The 23892-nt window shown below is 39.9% G+C and overlaps 1 long non-coding RNA gene across 1 annotated transcript; it reads left to right on the top strand.

Annotated features, from left to right (window-relative positions):
- Positions 1-10022: 10022 nt before the first annotated feature.
- LOC141756467 (uncharacterized) lies at positions 10023-22723 on the top strand. The gene is made up of 3 exons (XR_012591481.1): positions 10023-10253; positions 16782-16897; positions 22461-22723. It is a non-coding gene; the product is annotated as an uncharacterized LOC141756467 (long non-coding RNA).
- Positions 22724-23892: the final 1169 nt, after the last annotated feature.

The raw sequence follows: 23892 nt of genomic DNA, 5'->3' as shown, positions 1-23892 counted from the left end.
TGTGTGCTGTCAGTCCAGTCATTATAGCCTCAGGGCTCAAACCTCAACTCCATGATATCTAAAGGAAACAGCTTGATGGAGGAACGTGCTCCGGCCACGCTGCAAAACAACACTCAAACTTGGCTGACACTTTTATCTTACGTGCAGAATAATGCGGCTTCTGTCAACTTGTTTATTAAACCAATTTATCTGACATTACAGGCATTTTTGGAATAGTTTTAAGGGATGTTATTTGAAGATAAAGTGTTGTAATTTTCAAGCTTTGGTTGATTTAACTCATTTGTTTTAACAGATAGCATCAAGTCTGACTGAGTAAGAGTATTGAATGTATATCCGAGTGGTATATTATGACAAAGGAGTCTATCGATAGCAAGATTATAAGAAAACAAAGTGAATATTGTTTTGTCCTGGACTGTAGCCATAATATTGTTGGGAAACTGGTATTTTTCTGGATGTTGTTATGCTGCTGGTTGTTTTTCGCTGTCAGACCGAATGTTCTCTGAGCTCAATCTGTTTCCTGTGCTGAGTATCAGCGGGCTGACTGGCCATGTGCTTCACTGCTCTGCAGATCTGGATGTGTGGATGGGTTGATCTGCCGTGGCCAAAGGAAACATATGGCTCTGTGTGTGGTATGCCCAGATATGTCGAGGCTAAGTATAGACCAAGATATTTGTCTAAGAGAGTAGCTGTGGCTTAAAATCAGTAATGGAACTGTGGTGGGGATACAATGTCGGTTCAGCTTTGTGCTCGTTGGCGTCGCATGTTGTTGAACATACCTGCGTGCAAGATGTCTGACCTTAAATCTTCTACTTTCACACGTTGGGAAAATGAATTGAGCAAACCAATGCATGTAAATTCTAAGTATGCTTGTGATGATGGGATTTATTGATGCTATTACAGTCACAATGAAATTGGGGGGATCTATTGGCAGAAATAGAATATAATATTAATACATATGTTTTCTTTAATGTATAATCACTTGAAAATAAGAATTGTGTTTCCGTTACCTTAGAATGAGCCGTTTATATCTACATACGGAGCGGGTCCTCTTCACGGAGTCCGCCATGTGCCTTAAGCATTCTTTCTAATAGCCAGCAGGGGGCGACTCCTCTGGTTGCAAAAAGAAATCAAATTGTATAGAAGTCTATAAGAAAATGACCCTACCTCTCACTTGATTTATTACACTTATTATTGTTACTCAGTAAAAATTGTAAACATGAGTTTATGGTCTCAATCGCTAGTTTCAAGTCTTCTTCGATACAGCACGATGTTCTTTTAGTAAATTATGGTCCCATTTAGATTCAAATAGACGATAAAATATAAGTCACTTAAAATTAATTAGCAGTACCAACATTAGTCTAGAAAACTTTGATCAAAAATGTAAATGTAGGCAAACTAGGCGACAGATATGGAAAATATGAAACTAAAAGTAATAATTTGTTTCTAGCATTAGTCATGCCAGAATTGCAGTAACAGGGCTAGGAGCAGCCATACTGTGTACAGTAACACTGAACACTGTGAATCAGTCTCCAGCTGAATACAGCTGACACCAGTACAATTAGCAATAATAACGTCATGCTGACGTATTGTTTCACAGTTTAGTACTCTCAGCACCTCCACCCTTACCAAGAGAATACACTGATAGAGGGATGTCCCTAATTTAGCTCTGTAGTTATACAGATTTAAGGTCATGTGACCCTAGTAGTTATTCCAGGTCAAGGTCTGCCTTCTATCCTAGTCTGGATTTACGCACGTCGCTGCCCGCCACTTATAGCCTCATTACTTCACTGCTGGTTTCATAGCTACTGTGTGACATCACAAGGGTACATAACCATGTCAGCTGGGGAGTTTCCAACTTTAGGATGTGTGGAGATGACAGACTCAGTGTCTGACCAGGCTACATTCTTACAGGCCCACATCAGCTTCTGCTGACGACACTGTCCTCGTTTACTCTCCGTCAGGCATGGAAAGTGGATATTATTCCTTGTTTTCTTCTACGCCTCATGTATGTACAGTTCCATCACACCACGGTTGATGATGTCACACCTGATGTTGATGTCACAGAGGCCTCTTTTAGCTGTTTCCATGGTTCCCACACACTGACCGTATTCAGCACAGCTGCAGTCATACCTTCCCGGCACTTTTAAAGCTAAATAGGAAGATAAACATCAAAAGTAAAAAAGGCCAGTCAGTCGCGCCAACACTCTGTACTGAGACGGCATATTTTGTTCCACACCGGGCCAGATATAGAGTTTGATTTCACAGTTAACATTTTTAGTACTTGCAGCGTTTCTAAAATCATCTGTCTTTAATTTTGCTTTTGTGCACTTTCCATTTTATGCCAGTTTGAAAAAAGAGGTGTGAGGTTTAGTGGATACATTTATCTAAACCATGCTGCAGTGTTTAGTGGACTTTATATGTAGATTTAGTTTATTAGGTAAACCTAGTTAAAACACGGTCTAATACAGTACAACAGCCCTGCATTAAAACCCATATTCATTCAAATATTCACTTTTTGTTAATTCAAATTTAGGGTCCTTTTGGAGACTGAAGGTTGAACTGGCAACTACATGCATTTGTGTATGTATATGTATACTGTATATATACAGCATATGTATATATGTACGGTATATGTAGTCAAACCCAGAGTGTTTTTCCCAAACCGGGTGGGTCCATATTTGAAGCTTTGGTTGTGCTATCTGCACTCAGCTGTCTATTAAACTGAATTCCATTAGTGGTAGCTGGCAGGCTATTCGAGGAATGTTCCTTGGCTTTAGCCTTCAAACCGACCATCTATATACCACTGTGTAAACTGAACATGAAACCAAAATCTCAAAATGATTTTCCTGCCTGTATATTTCTGCCTCTTTGAACTCTTGGGCTGCCTGCCTGCCTGCAGAGAGACGGAGACGGAGGGTGGAGAAGTTGAAAACAACATGGACAAGAGGGAAAATACTGTTATTTTGTAATTCATTGACATTTTAGGCATTTTAGTTGACCTTCAACTGTAGCAAAGTGGAAAAATAACCACATAATATATTTGTATCAACATTACTCATAACCACGTATAAGGATTACAGACCAAAGGAACAACCCTGACAAGACCGTAGAATAAGTGCATAACATTACTGTCATCTGCAATATACGTTTCATAAGTGAAGAAAGCAGGCTACTAAAGACATGCTGGGAAAGTAAATTGCTCTTTTCTTTTACAATTTGGAGCCTGCCTGCAAAGACACTCAAGGGGGAAACATTTTAAAGGGATGGGACGGTGATCTGTTGAAATTTAACAATGGAGAAGGGACAGGTCAATTACTTAAAGATGAAAGACTTGGAAACTTTTTGAAGCCTGTCTATGAAGAGACAAGCAGTGGAAACTAATAATGGATCCGGAGCCTGGGATGATTTGTTGAGATTTAACAATGGGGTTGGTGGGCAGATGAACTGTCAAGATGGAAACTGTTACTATTTAAAGCCTGGAGTGGTGGAAAATGTTCAGACTGGAAACATGCATGAGACTCAATCTTTTTTCAGGCACAGCCTGCACGAAATAGTTTGGTTTAGGATTACTTGGGGTAATGGGCCGAGGTATAATATATTGACCGTTTGATGCCAGAGGGGCATAGTTGGGAGATGAATTGCATTTTTTGGTCAAATTTTCTCATAAATCATTTAGTAAGGGACATCTAGGGGATTGCATTTGCCAGTGTGTGTTAACAAGGGAGAAGATATTGCTTTCATCTACCTTGGACAAAGCATTTTTTGCCTGGCAGAAGCTCACAGGTGGAAACTAACACTTGATATAGTGCATGAGAACATTTGTGCAGATATAACAATGGGGATTAATGGGTGGCTGGAATGTCAAAGGCAGAGATAGAGAGAGTGGAAAGTGCCTTTTTAAAACCTGTGTCCTGGAAAGTGTTTAGACTAGAGACACTGATGAGAATTTGGGCTGTTACTCTTTCAACAAACAGCCGAAACTCATCTCAGCTGTGGATTTACTGCCACACACATGGATAATATGGAAGTCAGGTGGTCTGTGCTTAAACACAGCTCCGTGTGGGTCCAGGATGGCCTCTGTTCTGGTTCAGTGAACTTTCAGCCGGAGGCCGAGGCGGTTTCTAATCTTAGGCACACTTTGTTCTCACTCAATGCTTCCTCCTCTGGAACTCATATTGATGGTCAAATGAAACCAAGCAAAGTCTTTGGGTCATGTAGAGCACCATGACCCTAAAGATTCCCTGCCCTTTACAGGTGGTGTTTTCTAAATATAGCGTGGGTGCTGCCACACACAGTGCTACAGCTACAATGGAGGCATTTAACTGGAGCACATTGAGAATGACAGTTTGTTGAAAGTCTGTTAGTTTAAAGGAATAGTTCATACTTTTGGGAAATGCACTTATTCGCTTCTTGCCTGTAGTTAGATGAGAAGATTGATGCCACTCTCATGGCTGCAAGTTACGTCAAGCTTAGTAGGGGGAAACAACTGGCTTAGCTCTGTTCAAAAACAGACCTACCAACAATCCTAAAGCTCACTAAATAATATGTTATATCTAGTTAGCTTGCTCCACACACAAACATAAACGGAAAATGAGAAGTTGTGGTTTTACGTGGACATTTTGGCATGTCACAGAAGACAAATCATAGGTTTCAATAATAAAATGAATGATGGCTGGATTCCATTTAGCTGCTCAATGTCATGACTCACTGGGACACTTATAGAACAGAGCCATTTCCAATGTTATTAGTAACACCTGTGCTTTGACAAGTCAAAATGTCTGCTGTGAAACTCTCCTATAGCCGGGCGTAGTAACTTCCTAGAGTCTTCCCAGAGGTGGACAGATAAACAGTTGTTCGTCAAGAACTAGTTACAGCATGTAACTCCCTCTAAAACCACAAATTGATTTTTCAAATTTCTGTTTGTGTATTGATTAAACAAACAATATACAAAGTGTTACTTAGTGAGTTTTGGAGAGCCAGACTAGCTGTTTTCCCCCACTTCCAGTCTTTATGCTAAGCTAGGCTAAATGGTTCCAGCTCAATACCTGATGGACACACTGAGAAGCCTGCAGGTTGCCGGCCGATTTTCAGACCATTAAATAGGCGTTATCAGTTGCTATAAGCATGATAGATGTGGGTCAGTAGGGCCTACTAGTAGGTTTTATCATCTATTCACATGGTAGATCACCGAAAGAAGGTATAAACAATCACAACAGTGACCTCTAGCGACCGTAGTAATTTTGACAGGAGCAGAAGCGGAAGTCATGCACTGTAGTATAGACAGTGTGAAACTCCTGTGGGGTGGAGGTTGGATGCAATGGATAAGACACAAAACTCAGGGGTTTGCTTCCGGTGTGAAACCAACACTGTGATGTCTTTGAGTTTTTTCCCCCAAGTGTTTTTGTTTGCCTAAACCTAAAAAAGTTGTAGTTTTGTTGCCTAAACATAAAGAAGCACTTTTGTTAGTGTTCAAAATGTAAGTTTTACGTGTAAGAACATGTTGCTGACTTTTACAATGTAGTAGGCGTAGTAGGCCACTAATGGCCCAGATTTATGGTACTTCTATATCGATCGATAACTCCTATTTAATGGCCTGATAACAGTCGAAACGGCTGCACAGCTGCAGTGGAAGAAGATGGGACTAGCAAGCAAAGGGAAATAATGCTAAAATGTATATAACCCAAAACCCAAAACCATTTAGGCCACAAACCATTTTTTTCATAGGCAGGCTACAATACAATCTGCATGTATTTTACTCTCATGACATACTTTCTTCTTTCGTGGCCTCCTGCGCATTACACTGGTTTGCCCAATGAGGTTTACCTAGTCATTCTTGAAGTAAACTCATCCGTAGCACTGAGTTTCTGAAGCACTAAAACCAGTCAATGTTTTTTTCATTTTTATTTCAAAGTGACTTTTATCAGCCAGTTACAACAGGACAAATAACCTCTGCAGGTTTTTCAATGTTCTCAAATTTACTCACCTTGTGGTTCCCTGCACTAGACCACATCCTAACTTTTTTCAATATTTGAATTAAAAAAAAAAAGGTGTTTGAATTGAAAGTCTTGTGGCTCACACAGAGTAGGTTATGAATGTAAATACATATTCTGTAGCTTTCTGAAGCCTCCGCTTCCCTGCAGGAATGTCAGCTTCCCCCTATTAGCTTGGCACACGACTGCATACCTCAGCTAATTAGCTTCCTGTAAAAGCCTTGAATAAAAACATCGGCTTTAATCACACGCTGCTGCTTTGTCTCATTCACTGCCAAGGTAAATGTTACTTCAAGCAGGGAAAAAAATTGACATTTAGCTTTGTGGGTTTCTGCTTCCCAGACAGGTGTTTCTAGCCGTGATGTGCAGCGATCCAGGTCAAGACTTCACCTTAACAATCCTCAACATCAAATAAACGCGAACTGTTTTTCTATCATTAGACTTTTTAAAGGCTTTCATTTAAATTTGGTCGTTTTTTTTCTTTCATACTGAGGTTGCCTGAGATGTGAAACTGGTCTTGAAAGTGTGTGTTTACTGTCTGTTTTACTGGATGGTTATATACTGGCTGTCAGCAGGAGAAGGAGTGCTCTCATACAGTTTCATATAAAACTTAGCAGCTGCTTTTTACAGTTTGTTGGTTTACTGTCAGAAAGTAGAAGAGTGTTCCTGCTCCAGAGCTTGTTGACAAGTTTCTGATTATTTAGCAGCTGCCTGCCAGTAACACAAATCTCAATTTACTGTACCTCAATCTATTATTTACAAGCTGCTGCTTATTTACTTCATTATACCCTCTCACAGAACTTTATTTATTTAGAGGATAAAAAGCCTCATAAATTGCATGTGGAGATTTTTATGTGTCTTTGTAGGATTGTTCCCAATAGTCAAAATGGATAAATTTGAGGTTGAGGTTTGAACTTGGAAACAATCTCTCTTCAAGGTCCAGTTAGTAGATGTTGTGGAGCTTTCGGTCATATCACATGATCCTGTGCAAGTTCTATTAGCTCTGTTTTGGTCCCCTCCTGAAGGAAATATCTGGCTCTTTAGCTGCTAAGTGCTGTTTGTTGCTGAGCAGGTAGCACCATAAACTGTATATAAGAAGTCACCATGATTTCACCAATTGGTTTGTAGACTGCCATTTTGCCAAGTCTTGAGTTTGGCGTTTTGACCATCATCATCTTGCTTTTTGGCCGTAGCCATCTTGGTTTTTTGCAACCAGAAGTGAAACGAGAGGGTGGAGCTAAGTACAACCAATCTCAATCTCTGTAGAGCTAAGGGAAGCTGCGGAGTCGGATGATAATACTCATTTGTCACTCCGTGCCACCCCTTTCACATGCACACTGTCAGTTGACCCATTGTTAAGGTAAAAATATTGATTATAGCTTAATAAGTGTGTTTGTATACTACTCTCTACTGTCCTTGTGTAATCATAAATAGTAGTAGTATGACTATATCAATGACTAATGGCCTAAAGTCATAAACCTCTAAGTATTTTGTGTGTGGTTTAAACATAAAACCAGCCCACAGATTCGGCTTCCTATACTGGCACTAACATCAACACAAAGAACACCCCCTTTGATCTGACAGAACAATGTTCAAGCCACAAATGCTCTTATTAGGGAAGTGTGAAATGAGCGCCTCTCATCGCTGCTTGAGTTCTGGCTTTACCAATGAAAATCAGACCTTTTGGCAAAACCAGCATCTGCGTGGTGTCTTGACTGAAAGAACATTCAAAGTCAACAGTAGATCTGTCCTCTGATGGAGCTGTTAGTGCTGAACGCTGCAAAAGGGAACGCCGTTCTCAGATGACTAATCAAAATGAACAAAAGGTGAACGATTAGCGCGAGGACGACTGTTCCTTTATAAACGGCTGTGAAAATATTACTCTTCTGGAGGCTTTCCCTTTTGCTAGGCTGTCAGTGCAAACACAAATGTGTTCTTAACTGAATGAAGGATTGAAAAAACAATATTGTTAGCTCCTGCTTCATAAGATGTTGATGGAATAATGAACTGTGCTTTTGTGACTGGTGGTTTTGGTCATTAGTAGAGCAAACTGTTCCTAATAAAGTCTTGATAGAATTGTGCTGTGCCTTATAGAAACAGCCTGGCCAGGACTCCCATCTGCTCTAATTGTTTCCAGATATGAAGTTTCTGCACAGTGGCGAACTGGACCCCTCCCTGTCTGTCTGTGTGTCTGGAACGAAAGGCCTCTCCCCATCTGTCTACTAGTTGCAAGGTCAGTCTGCAGCCTACACCCTCGCCCCATGTCTGTCTGTCTGTTTGCCCGTCTGTCTGGTGGCAATCTGACCCCTCTGTGCTCGTCTATGCGTATGTTGGCTAGAAGGTCACAGCTGGCCAGTTGTTTCTCTCTCCTTTGCTAAAAGTAGCTCTCACTGTATCATGTTTTCTCAAGTAGAATGGCTGCTACTTTTTAAGAAACTAATGATAACCAGGAGAGACGGAGCAATGCAATCCAGCTGTGTCCTATGCTATGCGATTGTTCTTTACCTTGCAGCATACCTGCCCGCTTCCAAACTGACAGCGGAAAATATTATGCTCCCATCATCGTCTTCTCAACAACATGTAATATTCCCCAGGCTGGAACAGTGAAAGGTGGATTCCTCAGCAAAGTGAGGAGGAAGTTATGACGCAGGAAGGAGTCATTGCTCAGCTAGCTGTCAAACCGGCAGCAGACGACCCAGGTTTCACATGTTTCTCCTACCTCAGCACAGACAGCATGAAATATGTATTCCACTCTCTCTCAGCAGGAGTGAATCACAGCATGAACGCAAAGGTTTTAAAATAGTTTAGTGGTAAATTAGTGGTGAGTAAACCATGCTGTCCATTTGGGACTTGCTACAATGTGGACAACAGCCAATCTAAGGAAGCTCAACAAAAACATTTCTACGCATTTCCTTAAAACCATGGACTGTATAAAAGAAGTGGACATAGTCACCCTGAAGTCACCCATTGGTTTGTGGACTGCCGTTTTGAGGCCTCGATTTAGGCATTTTGACCTTCACCATCTTGGTTTCTTGCAACCAGAAGTGCATGAGAGGGTGGAACTAAGTACAACTGAACGTTGAATAAGACATTTTAAGGCAACCAACAAGGTTATAGTTAACTTTTATGAACTGAAAACACACTGTGAAAGGGTTAAAGTTGTAAGATGAAAACACGGACAACTCTCAGACCGAACAACGCCGTGGTAGCAACCTGTCAGTTACAAAGTAGCCTTGCTCTAAAGCATACCCTGCTTTATCTCTATTTTACTATAAATGGGACCATAATTTACTGAATGAACATCATGCTGTATTGAAGAAGACTTGAAACTAGCGAGTGAGACCATAAACTCGTGTTTACAATGTTTACTGAGGTAATAAATCAAGTGAGAAGTAGGCTCATTTTCATAGACTTCTATACAATATGACTTATTTTTGCAACCAGAGGAGTCCATGTGGAAAGCATAACCGAGGCTTTACTCTCAGCAAGTAAGTGTATTTCCTAAAATGTCAAACTATTCCTTTAAATTGCTATAAATTTACTTCATGTAGGCTCTCAGCTTTCAAATAAAATGTGCAAGTACAACTAAAACTCTGTTTATTCTTCAGTACATCTCTGCTTGACGCAATAGCAACAGTCTTAATCAAGAGCCAAAACACACAGCTAGATACTGTAATGTCTGCTTTAAGGATTATTAGCTTGTCAGATTTACAAACCTTAATCCAGAGGAACGTATCATCATCATCATCACCACATGTGTTACCCCAAATGTGCATCATCAACTGTAAGTTCACTGCTATTTTTCCAGCTGCATCCAGTCCCGCTCAGTGTATAAATCCATCAGCAGCAGAGGGGGGGGAGGAGGCGATGACGCAGGAAGGAACTATCACGCTGGTATCTGTCAAATCCGTGGCAGCAAACTAGGATTCTTTTTTTTTATAACCAGAATGTATAATGTTTTAGAGTATTTCCATTGATTGAATTATAGCATGAAAGTCTTGCTTCAACTTCTGTTCCTATTTCTGAGATTTCTCATTTTTACAGACTCCTCCAGGATCAAATATGGAGGCCCTCTAGCAAAACCGGAGCCTCCTGTGCTATAAAGCAGTATGGCATGTATGACCGGGGCCCCTTGTGAGGTCTCACTTACAGTACAATGATTGAAGGGTGCGACAGTTACGCAACTACAAGGTGTCGTGTGATGCTGTGTGAATATGAAGCCTTGTCCCACTGAGGGGAGCCTTTACGGGGCACGTCTGACAGGTAGGTGTTCTGTCACAGTGTGTCAATATGCAGCTTGTCTCGGGGGCCCGATTTGCTCTCTCTCTGGTGCTAACACTTTTTTCCTTTTACCCTTTAAACGCTCATTTTACTTAATTATCCTTGAGGTTTCCAAATTGTATTTATCACCTAATTTGATTTCGGTTTTGTCATTTTTTTCCTTTTTCTTCATCTACTCCATCCATCTGGTTTCTCTTTTTTCTCTCCCGGTGTCTGATAGCCAAGGATCTTTTACTAGTTTTTTGTTTTTATATCACACATATGCAGGCTTCTGTATTTTGTTATCAGGTATGTTTTGTGTGTACTTGCAAAACCTAAACCTTACTTTGCACTCTGGCTTTCACTAAGCATGTATAAACTGAAGGTTGCACCTTTCTTACCATGCCTTTTGACTACAACCTTTTGTGGTTAACTGTATTCTACTTTACCTCTGCTTCTCACGGTAACTGTTCCCAGGTATGTTTTTCTCCTGCCTTTTGGACATGTGGTTTAGCGTGCCTGGCAGGGCGGCAGGCGGTTCTCCTGGCTCGGTGTGTTTATGCAGGTGCAGGACATTCAGGACACACCGCCCTGCAGAGTATTTTGGAGGGGCTTTTCAGAGCAGCCTATCCTGCAGTATTAGAAGGGGCCGCCTATATGTGGCATTTTAGTGGGACAGCCCAGAAAAGGCATTTCCTCAGGTTACTGGAAATGGAGCAGTAAAGGGTTTGAAAAAAAGCACATCACAGTGAGAAATGTTTTAAGGACAGGCGAAAGATGGATGGATGTTCAGAAAAACATCATGATATAACAACATCATGAACAGCAAGAGTGCTCAGTATGCATGAATTCATCCATCACATTTTTTATTTTATTTATTTAATGTGTGGCTCAAAGATACTTTTTTGAACATTCTATGGACTAGACATTTAAATACAGTTCTTTTGATCTTCATTTTCTCAATATGCAAAAAAAATGTCATTATCCTGCAGTTAATAATAATAATAATAATCTAGAGGAGATAAAGCTTCTTTAGGTCTGCAAATGAGAGGAACTAACCTGACCTAATAATCTGGGTTAAATATCTCAGTTGAATGAAATGAGACTGCACCACTTGAGTCATCTGCACACCAACAGACAGCGTGGAGTAAAAGATTTCACTTAGTTTACAGGCTTCTTGTTTGACATTATTAGAAAAGGCACCTAATGGAGAAACTGCTAATAATGAGTCATTCAACCGCAGGAAATTTGTGGATATTCATTTCGTAACAACAGCAAGGAAAGACATAATACAGTACACAACAGTGGTAACAGGCTTTATTGTGATATACAGTTGCGTGTCATCTGCATAACAACTGAAGTCAATATTATGTCTGCTGATGATATGCCACTGCCAAACAATTCCAAATAGTAACAGATTGCAGAAGTGCACAATCTCTGCATTTTCACACCTCCAGGACAAATTGTTGTTTCATGTCCCATTCTTATAAAGCTTTTATGTTGTCATGTAATATTTTGTGGGCTTTCCTGTGTGGAGGTATCGCTAAGTCTGCACGTTTCCTCCCACAGTCCTCAGAGTGTGAATGGTTGGATACTATACTATGAAATTTGTTATGACATTTATTTATGACATACTATACAAAGACATTTTATATGACATGTTTCACAACATTTTTTATGGCATACTATACTATGACTTTTTTTATGACTTTTTTAATGACATTCTATAGTATGACATTTTCTATGGCATACTTTTTTATGACTTTTTTTATTGGTATTATGTGTCAGCCTTGTTACACAGACTGGTAACCTGTCCAGGGTGGAAACTGGGATAGACTCCTGCTCCCCACAACCCTGTAAAGCATATGTGTGAAAAGATAGCTGAAGGATGCATGGAAGACTAGGTTTCTTATTTCCAGATATAACGTTTGTCTCATTGAAATTGAATTGACCACTCAGATTTTCACACCATTCAGTCCCTTTGCCAAATAAGTCACTATAAAAAATTTGCGACTCAAATTAAATCGATATAGAGAAGTATCCTTCTTTATACTTAAATGCAAAGACATTTTAAGCACTCTCAGCTTTTGCAAAGATGCCCGGTCAAAGTTCAGATGGTGTCTTTACTATTAGAGAATGTTGTGATGTGCCAGACATTTTCCTCACAGAAAGAATCCGATGCAGGTAACCTCTTTACAGATACAACCAGGCTGTTCAGGGTAAAAGCAGGACTTACAGCTAGCCAGGGTTGCAGTTTATATGGCAGAAGAACAGTGGTCATCTGTAGCAGTAATAATAGGTTGATTGTATGCCATGGTTTGATTGTCAGGAAGAACAGGAAAGAAGAATAGCCTTGCCCTGCTTGGCTCACTCTGTTCTGCAAAAAGTTTCCGGGATAATGAATTCCTCTGGTTTGGTCAGCCAACAGTAGAAATTAGGAGAAAGGGGGAGGAGGACTAACAGTGTGAGAGGGAAGGTGTTTGTCCAGTCAGCGTTGCAGTATTGTGGATAATTGCAGATTACTGGTTAGATAAGTGGATTGACAAGAATTGAATGTGGGGAGTCCAGAAATGCAAAACAACACATTCAGGTTCAAGGTTTTGTCTTGACCCTGAATGTAGAGGAAATTCAACATGTATTAGTCCTCAGGAAGAAAAACACATTAAAATACCAAAAGCAAACTCTGTTCAAGAAAATCCTGCATTGATTGAATTGAATGTGAATTAAACACCAGGCCTGTTGGCTACAGAAAGCATAGTTTGGTCCAATAGGCATCTATCTGTAACTCTTCACATTAACAACCTACACCGGAGCTGGCTGGATACACACAGGCTCAAAGTTTATAATTTTTAAACTCCTCCAGTATGTTCCACTTTAAAGCATGTGAACTTTGGCACCGGCTTAAAATGAGCACATGCTCAATGAGCCATACTGTTGCTGCATGGGTACAAACACAGATGCACACTTTGCGCACGCCTTAAAACACATAAGCAAACACACAAACACACACACACACACACACACAGTACACTGCGCTTCCACATCGGAGCGAACTAGGTTGAGAAATTTGAAAGAAAACAAACAGGATTCCAGAGTGGTGCGGTGTGGCGTGAGGCTGCTGGACTGCAACACAAAGAGAGGCCTGTTCGCAGCGTACAGGAGCATTCCAGCTAACAGAACAGGCTCTGGGACACTGTTGACCTAAGCTACTTTAGAATGTTTGTGCAATAGCTTTTGACCACTTGATTAAAAATATCGTTTGATGCTGAAGCGGCCGTGTCCTAGCGAGGGGCAGTTCAGACTGGTCTGAGCAGAGCAACATGTTGCCGCATGAAGGGAGGGCTCTTATGAAGATGTGAGCACTGAGCCGTTTGCCTGGAACAGTGAGCTACAGATGAATCATTGTGGATGACCATCCATGCTGTCTGGCACTTGATTTTGTAATTATATAATGTCAGTTCTATTGAAATACATGTGTCAGTTTAGTGCCAATGTTTTGAGCATAATGGACAAAACACACATACAGTAGATGAGCTGTTCAGTCAATTGGACTGTAGTCAGGCTATTAAATAGGCATTATCAGTCGCCCTATAGATGTGGGTCAGTAGGGGCCTACTACACCCACTAATAGGTTTTTATCATCTATTCAAAAGGTAGATCACAGAAAGCACAGGGTTCTCAGCCAGGAGACTGGAGTTTGCATCCCTTATGAAACCAACAATGTGTAGTTGTCTTTGTGTTCGTAGTTGTTTTAACCCAAAACACGATGTTTTTCTCTAAACTTTAAGTGTTTGTGTTTTTTCGTCTAAACCTAAAGAAGTTGTAGTTTTATTGCCTTAACCTAAAGAAGTTGTAGTTTTTTTTGCCTAAACCTTAAAAAGTTGTAGTTTCTTTTTTTGCCTAAACCTAAAGAAGCCTTTTTGTTTGTATTCAAAACGTAACGTTTAATTCACGTTTGACCCACATCTGATAACGGCTATTTAATGGCCTGATAACAGTTGAATCAGGTGCGCTGTTAGATGGTTTATCTGTTATAGCCATGTTAGCAGCATGGCTCTATGGCAATGTTGGTCTGCCAACTGGTCCACCACTTTGGTCCAAACTGAAATATCTCAACAACTATTGTAGTGATTGACATTACATTTTGTGCAGACTTTCATGTTTCCCTGACAATGAATCCGACTGATTTTGGCAACCCCTTCACTATTCCTCTAGTGCCACCATGAGCAACACATTTGTGGTTTCGAGTGAAACGTCTCAATGGATTGCCATAATGAATAATTCATGTCCCCCTCAGGATGAATTTTAATAACTTAGGTGATCCTTTAACTCGTCACCCAACGGCATCATGAGGTTGAGAATCGAGATTTGTGTAGTACTTTGGTTTATGATCAAATACCTGCAAAATGACAATCCCATGAGCCTCTTCTGTTCTTTGTGTTTTATCTAATTAACAAATGTTAGCTTGCTAACATGCTAAACTGAGAAATTGAACATAGTAAACATTATACCTTCTAAACATCTGCTTGTTAGCCATGTTAGTCATCGTGAGCATGTTAGCATGCTGATATTAGCATTTAGCTCACTGCTCACAGAGCCTAGCATGGCTTTATCAACTTTTCTAGTCTTGTTTCTTCACAGAATCCAATTTCCAAGGGAAACCAAACCTGGAATAACACTAAAATAAACTATTATGACTAAATTAATAAATTGATAATGAAGAATGTCACATAAAAACCCATTATGTTTTAATTCCACTGTGTTGAAAAACTTGATAGGGACCATAATATGTATCATAGAATAAATAAAATGGGTTGAGAGAGACTGATGTCTGAAAGTGTTTGTTGATTTCCTTTCCAAAGTCCTTTCACCAAATGCCAGATTGTTTTTCTTCTAAATGTCTTTCATTACACAAAAGGTCTAGATCCAATATGTGCAGGCCTTAAGTTTAGACAAGTGGGCTGATTTGAAGATTGAGATGTTGGATCCCTGATTTGCCAAGAAAAATGTAGAGCAGGGAAGTGAAAGCAGCCTGCTCTCCTCTCCTTCAGCTAACACCATAAAAAATGTCCTTGAGCTTTTTCTTAACGTCCAAATTGCTCTGGTGGAGCTGCCCAGTGGACCAACACTAGAAGGCTGTGGTTGCACTGGGCAGCCGCCAAGTATGAATGTGTGTAACTTTGTACGTGTGAAGCAGGGTGTTGATGAAAGAGAGCATGTGTGCTTGGCAAATATTCCCAGGATAAATTAAGGCAAAAAGCAAAAGTCTATACTGAGATCTAAAAAGAAAACGTTTGATGCGGCGGCAGATTTGTGCTTTGAGGGTCGGATTGAACCGGTCACTGAACAGACACATTAGTTAGCTGAAGTCTTACTCGAGCCGGTTTAGCTTGTTGTGTATCTTTGGTTGAAAAGATGCTGCTGTAGCCCACTGAGAAGATCTAAAGGAAAACCATCAAAGTTTCACAAAATAAGCATCAATTAATCCTATTTCGTTTAATCTCATCTGGCCTCCTCAGTAAAGTTTATGTTAACTCACTCTTTTCGTCGTATCAGTAAACGTCACCTTGTCTCATTTCATCTCAGTTTCATCTCATAAGTATAGTTCATCTTAGCTCATTACATCTCATAAAGTCACCACCCTGAAGTTCATCTCATCAATAAAGTTAATTTAATTACTCATCTAATCTTTAACATCTTGCCATTTCTGGCAATTGTAAATTTTCTCACGTCATTAGTAAAGATGATCTTGTCTCATGTCATCTCATGTAGCCTCACCTCCTCTCATCTTGTCTCATCTCATATTATATCACATTTCCCCTCAGAAAAGTTAATGTTATCTCTTTATTCATCTCATTAGTAAAGTTGTCTCATCACTTTTTTTCTCTCACTAAAGATGGTAATCTCATCTCTTCTCAGTCTCATCGAATCTTATAGTATGTTTCATCTCATCTCATTAAATGTAAAGTAATATAATAATCATTTTGTATGGTCTCTTTTTTCTCATTAACCAAATTCATCTGATCTCATCAATAAATGTAATCTCACATCTCATCTCATCAATAATATTATTAATCAACTTCACCTCTTCTTATCATGTCGTATCATCTCATCTTGCATCCTCGGTAAAAAAAATATTTTTTAAAAACGAATTAGTAAAGATCAACTTGTCTCATTTAATATCAGTTTCACCTAATCAGGAAAAGTAATTTAATTTCCTCTCATCTAATCTCACATTTTTCTTGTTTTCTCCAATCTCATATCATATCATCACGTTTTACCTCCTTAGTAAAGTTGATGTCATCTTGTGGGTCATCTTATCTTATTTCATGTCATTTAATATAATGTGATCTCATTTTTGTATTATCTCTGTCTCACCATTATTGTCTTTCGTATAGTTCCTCATCACATATTATCGAATCTCTCTTTTTTCCATCTCATTTGTGAAGTTCACTTGGTCTCATTTTATCTCAGTCCCATCTAATCTGTATACTTCATCTCATTTTATCTCACCTTGATCTTATTTTTCAGATATACTAAAGTCAGCTACATCTTGACAGTCGAGGATAAATCCCAGACAGCAAAATGGAAACAAGCAGTCTGAGAATCCCCCCGGTGTGAAAACATGACGAACATATCACAACACTGTGAGTAAACCGAGGGCCTCCCTCCTTCACTCTTTCCCTCTCGTGAGCTGTCTATCTTCCTCTCCGTCTCTCACACACTTATCCTTCCCCTGTCTCTCTCACAGACTTGTGGCTATTCATATATCTAGTGTGTTTGTTACAGCAAGCTGTGTTTGCCCAGCAGCTTTCACCCCTGACCACCACCACCGCCCCACCCATCAACCCCTCTTAACCTTTGACCTGGACAGCCCCACCTGCCTACTCAAACACGCTCACGCACACACTCTTCACACCTCTTGTTCTGTTAGCTTTGTCCACCTCTGACGTCAAACGCCTTTCAATGCAGCTGATTAACAGGTATAATTCACTCAGGGCTCAGGGCCAGGATCTGTAAATAATGGGTTTGCATTCCTGCTTGTGTGGTGTTGTCCGGTAAATTGACCGCATTGAGATGGATAATCGAAAAATAATCCATCTCAAAGAGTCTTTTAAATCTCAATTTTTAATCTTCCTTTGTGCAAACAAAGAAAACATATCTTTAAAATCTGTCACACTTTTGAGGAATTAATCATTTTGCAATATCTGCAATGCTAACACTGTTAACAGTCTTTATTATATTACTGTCACCAGAGTGATATTGATACTTGATAACCAAAAGGTACCTCTTATATTTACTAATGTACTTAGGTAAGATCCACGCCTGATTATGCTGACACTCAAATATAATGTAAATACTCCAGAACCTCCAAAGAAAGATTTAAAGGCCCCGAGAAGCTATTTTCTCATTCTGCTTCTTATTATCAGTAGCTGTATTTCCGTTCACATATTTTTATGTGCATTTTGAAGTATCGCATTAAAAGATGGAAACTGCAAAATTCAATAAAACTTCCTAAATTGCAAAATCTTTTTAACGCTTGCAGGAGGTGGTTTTTACCTTTATTGAAAAAGAGTTGATGCACTAGATGAGCTATGAAAACGCCTTTGACAAATAAATTCTGACATAGCTAACAAAAGTCACATGACCGATCAGCTGTTTCCGCTGCCGCCCTCTTCTCGGATATTCCCATAACGTGCAAATGCTTGTCTTCATCTCCGGACAACATGAAACATGGCCAATACTAGCTGATGTGAAAGAACAATTAAAACTTGCCCAATCGAAACAAATACCTGAAGACCTCTTTCGATTTTTCTCTCGTATGGTTAGATGGCCAAGCCGACTTGTTTTGTTTCCAATTCACAACCTCTACTTTATCTGCTCTGTTTACTGGCGGATTGCAGCCATGCGTAGCCTATAGCGCCAAACTACGCTGTAGCCGACTAGCCGAGTTTATTCTCTCCAAACCAGTTGATGGAAACGCACCTAATTCGCATTTTCTCTTTTTGTGACATTTCAAAAGTTTGCTTAAAATGAATGGAAACGTCACTAATTTCTTTAACACATTAACGCAATTGATCTTTCAGAGGTTGTTGCGGGCTCAGTTTTAAAAGCTAGAGAGAAGATCATATGAAAACTAGAAAAAACTACGAAATCCGTTGGTAACCAACCGTGTCCAACCATGTCATACTAGCTTGTCGTGAAGGAGGTTAAATAACGCTCCAAACTTGCGCTAATGGCATGGCCATTTTCAAAGTGGTCACTTGACCTTAAGACATGTGATTGAAAATGGGTTCTATGGGTACCCACAAGTCTCCCCTTTACAGACATGCCCACTTTATGATAATCACATGCAGTTTGGGGCAAGTCATAGTCAAGTCAGCACACTGACACACTGACAGCTGTTGTTGCATGTTGGGCTGCAGTTTGCCATGTTATGATTTGAGCATATTTGTTATGCTAAATGCAGTACCTGTGAGGGTTTCTGGACAATATCTGTCATTGTTTTGTGTTGTTAATTGATTTCCAATAACAAATATATACATACATTTGCATAAAGCAAGCATATTTGCCCACTCCCATGTCGATTAGAGTTAAATATTTGACAAATCTCTCTTTAAGCTACATTTTTGAACAGATAAAAAAAATGTGAGATTAATTGCAATTAAATATTTTAATCGATTGACAGCCCTATTTTGCAATGATTTGGGTTTTTTTCATGTACACGGACTATCAAAGCACGTGTTCTGTACAACAAGTCACCCTACTCTCTGCTTATTCTATTATATTTGATCATTTTCTATTAGTCTAAATAGCCAAATACGTTAGACTGCACACAGCCATCACCATGGAAGAACAACAAACATGATGTGGATCTGGTTACCTAATTACCTAAAATTATGCAGCTTGGAAGCCGTCTAGCTTCCTCTGCTGGCATGTTTTTCCTGCTTCATCCAGATCCTCCAAGTGTAACTGTAGTTCCACAGGAACTTCTAACCGAGAGCCAAATTCCTCCAGTCCCACCATGACAAACACCCACAATTTATTACCCACCATTATAGAAACCCAGAATCTAATACCTACCAGTGGACTAAACCAGACTCTGGGTCCCTCCATGGTGAAGCCCCAGAGTTAAATCCTTACCACTACATAACAATAATAAGAGCAGAAGCTTGGCGAGGCCTTCTTACTAGCGTCCGTATGTGTGTTTCTGTTTGAGTGTATGTGTGTGTGGTCTGACCGGTGCCCACATCCTTCCAGAGCAACAACATGGCCACCTAGGAAACACACATCCATTCCTCAATTACCTCCCTGCCTTCCTCCATCCCTACCTCCATCCTTCATTCTTCATTCCCACCAACGGCGAGGCGGCTGGAGGTTATGACGTCTGTTGCGTTACACAAGGTCACCATAGTTTGTCTTCCTGCATTTTTCCTCTTGGTTACGTTTGCCTATACTAACACTCCCATACACATATAAGAGATGATTTGAGGTGAGCAAACCAGGATGGTATTTAACTTGTTCACACAGGATGTAACAAAAAAATATTTGAGGTGGAGGTTTGATGAAGGCCTCTCGTACTTTCTCCCTTTTTTACAAATGAATAAATCAATTTGTGCTGTAATCAGAGATGTCTGCAGGATGAGAAACTAGGGGCTCTGGAAAGCGTTAACACAAATCACCCTCCAACATCCAACAGCTCCCGCCTCAGATACAAACCTCAAGCTTTAAGGTCAGCATTTAAACCACAAGGCACAAGTCGTTATAGAAACAAGTTGGAGACTTTAAACAGAGTATAGGAGAACTAAGATTGGAGCGAGGGTAGGACTTTCTTTTTTTTTAAAACGCAAACTGGGAGAAGTTTTTCACTCTGGGACCCACCCAGATTTGAAAACATAATGGTATCCCTGTGATGCAGAGATGTGGGACACATTTACAGTAATAGCTTGAGAAAATGCAGGCTGGGAGAGAGGAACAAGTGGCTAGAGCTAGAAGCTGTTCAGATATATGACAACAGCCACGACTGACTCAACCTGGAAAATTATATCTCAAACTAATGGAGCCCAAGACAAATTTCCCTGTGGGACAATAAAGTATATCTTATCTTATCTCAAACTGCAAACAGGTAATAAGCCAGGGCCTTATGACCTATTTAAGTCTATACCCTTAGTCAAAAGCAGTAAGACTTTAATTGTAATCTTCCAGATGTTTGAAGATGAGTTAAACCTAACTCAAAAAGTTATTTCTGGCCACTTGGGGGCAATGCACTCAGCTGTAAACACAATGCTGACATATTACTAGGGCTGTCAATCGATTACAATGTTTAATCGCGATTAATCACATGATTGTCCATAGATAATCACAATCAATCACAAATTGATTACACATGTTTGAAAGGGAGATTTGTCAAGTATTTACTACTGTTATCAACATGGAAGTGAGCTAATATGCTTGTTTTATGCAAATGTATGTACATATTTATTATTGGAAATCAATTAACAACACAAAACAATGACAAATATTGACAGAAACCCTCACAGGTACTGCATTTAGCATAAACAAATAAGCTTAAATTGTAATATGGCAAACTGAAGCCCAACAGGCAACAACAGCTATCAGTGTGTCAGTGTGCTGACTTGACCATGACTTGCTTATCATAAAGTGGGCATGTCTGTAAAGAGGAGACGCGTGGGTACCCATACAACCCATTTTCATTCACATATCTTGAGATCAGAGGTCAAGGGAACCCTTTTTAAAATGGCCATGACAGCTTTTCATCGCCGAAATTTAGCACAAGTTTGGAGCGTTATTTATCCTCCTTCACGACAAGTTAGTATAAACACGGTTGGTACCAACGGATTCCTTCCTAAAAATCACAAGCTGCGTTAATGCATTAAAGAAATTAGTGTTGTTAAAGCGAATTTGCGTTAAAGCGTTGTTATCACATTAACTTTGACCGGCCTAATTATTGCCTTATAAATTTGACGTTGTGTTAGCCAGTTGCCTAGTTACACATCCAGCAGAGATGGACCAACATTAGCATTCATTTTAAGTCTTTTTTCTGGCCACTTGGAGAACGTAAGTCCAATATTCACTCTCCTTTTAGCTCTGTGCCCTCTCCTGAGAGCAATATCTGGCTTTTTGGCTGCTACATGCTCCACTATGTGTTAACTTTATCTGTCTTGTGGGTACCAGGCAAGAAGCGTAGGCTACACTGGGATTGTCAGAGCGTATTTTTAGTTGATGCAGAAAACAGCTGCCTGTTGCAGCTGGAAACACAATTGATGAAAGCAGTGAGAGTGAACCAAAACAGTACAGTAGCAAGACGAAAAAGTCAAAACAATGAGCTGAAAGAAGCTAAAAAAGCTCTGTAGGATTGAGGGGAACTGTAGTTGGGTGATAATTCTCTGAAGGTTTGTTACTACGAGAGACCCCTATAACATTACCCGTAGTCAATTGCTCCATTTGCTTATTTAAAAATATTAATTATTGCAGCTTTAAAGCTTTATCAGAGCTGAAGCACTACTAGATATTTCATGAGGCAGGAAGGAAGGAATTAGGCTGCAAAAGGTCCTATTCCCACTAATAAAGACACTATGAATTTGTCCTTTTTGCAAATGCAATATGGGATACAGGGTACGGGCACTAAAAAAGGGGTTGACTGAGGTTACAATAAATAGATGTTTTGACTTTCTTGTCCCTTTGGTGTCCACTTTGGTAAATATGAGGATGCTGCATGCTGTTTCCTCACCTCACATCACATGGTTTCTGGTGATTGAAGTTGTTTAGACATTTACCGCTAGCTGACACCAGCAGCCACCAGCATATTAAGGTTCCCCGCTGTATGAGAGTTCAAAACGCAGAATCTGAGCTTACTTGATGTTAGTTATTTATTTGTTTACAGAGGAAACAGCACAGGTGTACTGAGGGCTTCTTCGGTTGTGCGAGCTAGGAATTTTAACTTTGAAACGGCAGGTGAGGGCAGCCGTTTCCTCTCAGCGTGGAACATCCTGTCACATACCTGAGAGCTACTTCCTCTTCAGAAAAACATCAATATTTACCAGAATACACTGAAGCCTCTAAATCTAAAAACCCCCTTACCCACTAGCATGTTTTTCTGTTCTAGTGCCAGTTGTCATTCCAGCGGTGCCAGCTCTACCACACATCTTTATTTATGACTCTTTTCTTTTTCAAAATATTCCTTTTCAGAGAGAGAGTACACCTCAGGGAGGACATTTTAACAGCAAACACTCATGCATTCCTCCTGCTGGACCGACGTTTGACTCCAAAGTAAAGTTTACATTCCTGGGCTGCTGGGAGGAATGCTGCCCTCTGGGGCTCTGGACCAGACCCCGGTATTACAAGTCAGGGATCACGGATGGAGACTGGGATGCTCAGATGCAGGTCAATTCTGAATTGGCCTATGTCAACAACACAGGCTCATTTACATAGACTTTAATGGTGTAACTTTGTGTGGCATTAATCAGATCTGCAGACTTGAGGTGGAAAATGCATTAATAGCATTTTTTTTTTTTATTATAAGCATTGATGCTAAAGTGATAATTCATGGGATCTATGACTCTGTGGTGGCTGTTAAAAATGCAAAATGTATTAAATGAACATTGGCTCATTTTAAATTTTCAGAGATTAGGATTTTGTGTTGAATATGAAGTCTGATTAATTTTGAATACAGGTAGCAGCAAGCCAACAGATGAGACTAAATTCAATAGACACACAATCAAAACGTTTACTATTTAATGAACTGACTTAGCAGCCTCCATATCACATATCAGTACTCAGGATAATGTGCTCTACAGCATTGAGTTTATGTCATGACCGTCCTGAAAGAGAGCTGACATCCTGTGGGCTTTAGCTAACCCTAAAAATAGTGAGGGCATCTGCAGCCATAGATACAGCACTGTGGATGTGCTGTAATGGAGAGGGAAGGAGGGAGGAGGAGAAATACGAGTATGAGGAGAGGAGAGGATTCAGTTTTGACAAGGACAAGCCGATTGCTAACACGATTTCAGCTGAAAAAATAATGTACTACTCAATAGCTATTACTGCTCCATCTGATGATGATTATTATTAGCTGATCTGCACCCCAGAGCGGACTGAGGTTCATTGTCTCACTCAAGGACACTTCTGCATGATGGCTGCTGAAGGGCTTTTGAACTGAGCAGCCACTTTAAAAGGACAGTCTGGATTTTGATCCAAGCTCATTAACATGGATCAGACCAGAAAAATCTCACTCGGGAGAGATCAAAGTCCTGACTAGCTGTGATAAATCTCTAATGGAGTTTAGTGGCACTTGGGTTCATTCTATTACTATACAATATGAGATCAAATAATGCATTTGTGTAAAATTGATATACTGTGTATTGTATAATTGTCACTACAATAATACCAGTACAAGGTAATAGCATTACATTGTGGTGTATAAATGATGTTGTGAGGGTTATGGTAAGCAGTCCAGCAACTCCCCCTAATGGCAGCAAGAGTTATCTAATTTGTCCTGCGCAAAAGATGAAAAGAAAGACTTTTTAGCAAATTTCATCGCTATCACTCAGCAAATTATTTTTTCAGGAAGTATAAGATGTGTTTAGAAGTGCATTGAGTTTGAGAAATTGCTTAGATCTTA

The sequence above is a fragment of the Sebastes fasciatus genome, chromosome 18 (genome assembly GCF_043250625.1).
Source record: "Sebastes fasciatus isolate fSebFas1 chromosome 18, fSebFas1.pri, whole genome shotgun sequence".
Taxonomy (NCBI): domain Eukaryota; kingdom Metazoa; phylum Chordata; class Actinopteri; order Perciformes; family Sebastidae; genus Sebastes; species Sebastes fasciatus.
The sequence above is the reverse complement of the archived record's forward strand: the minus strand, read 5'-3'. Positions and strand labels throughout refer to the sequence as shown.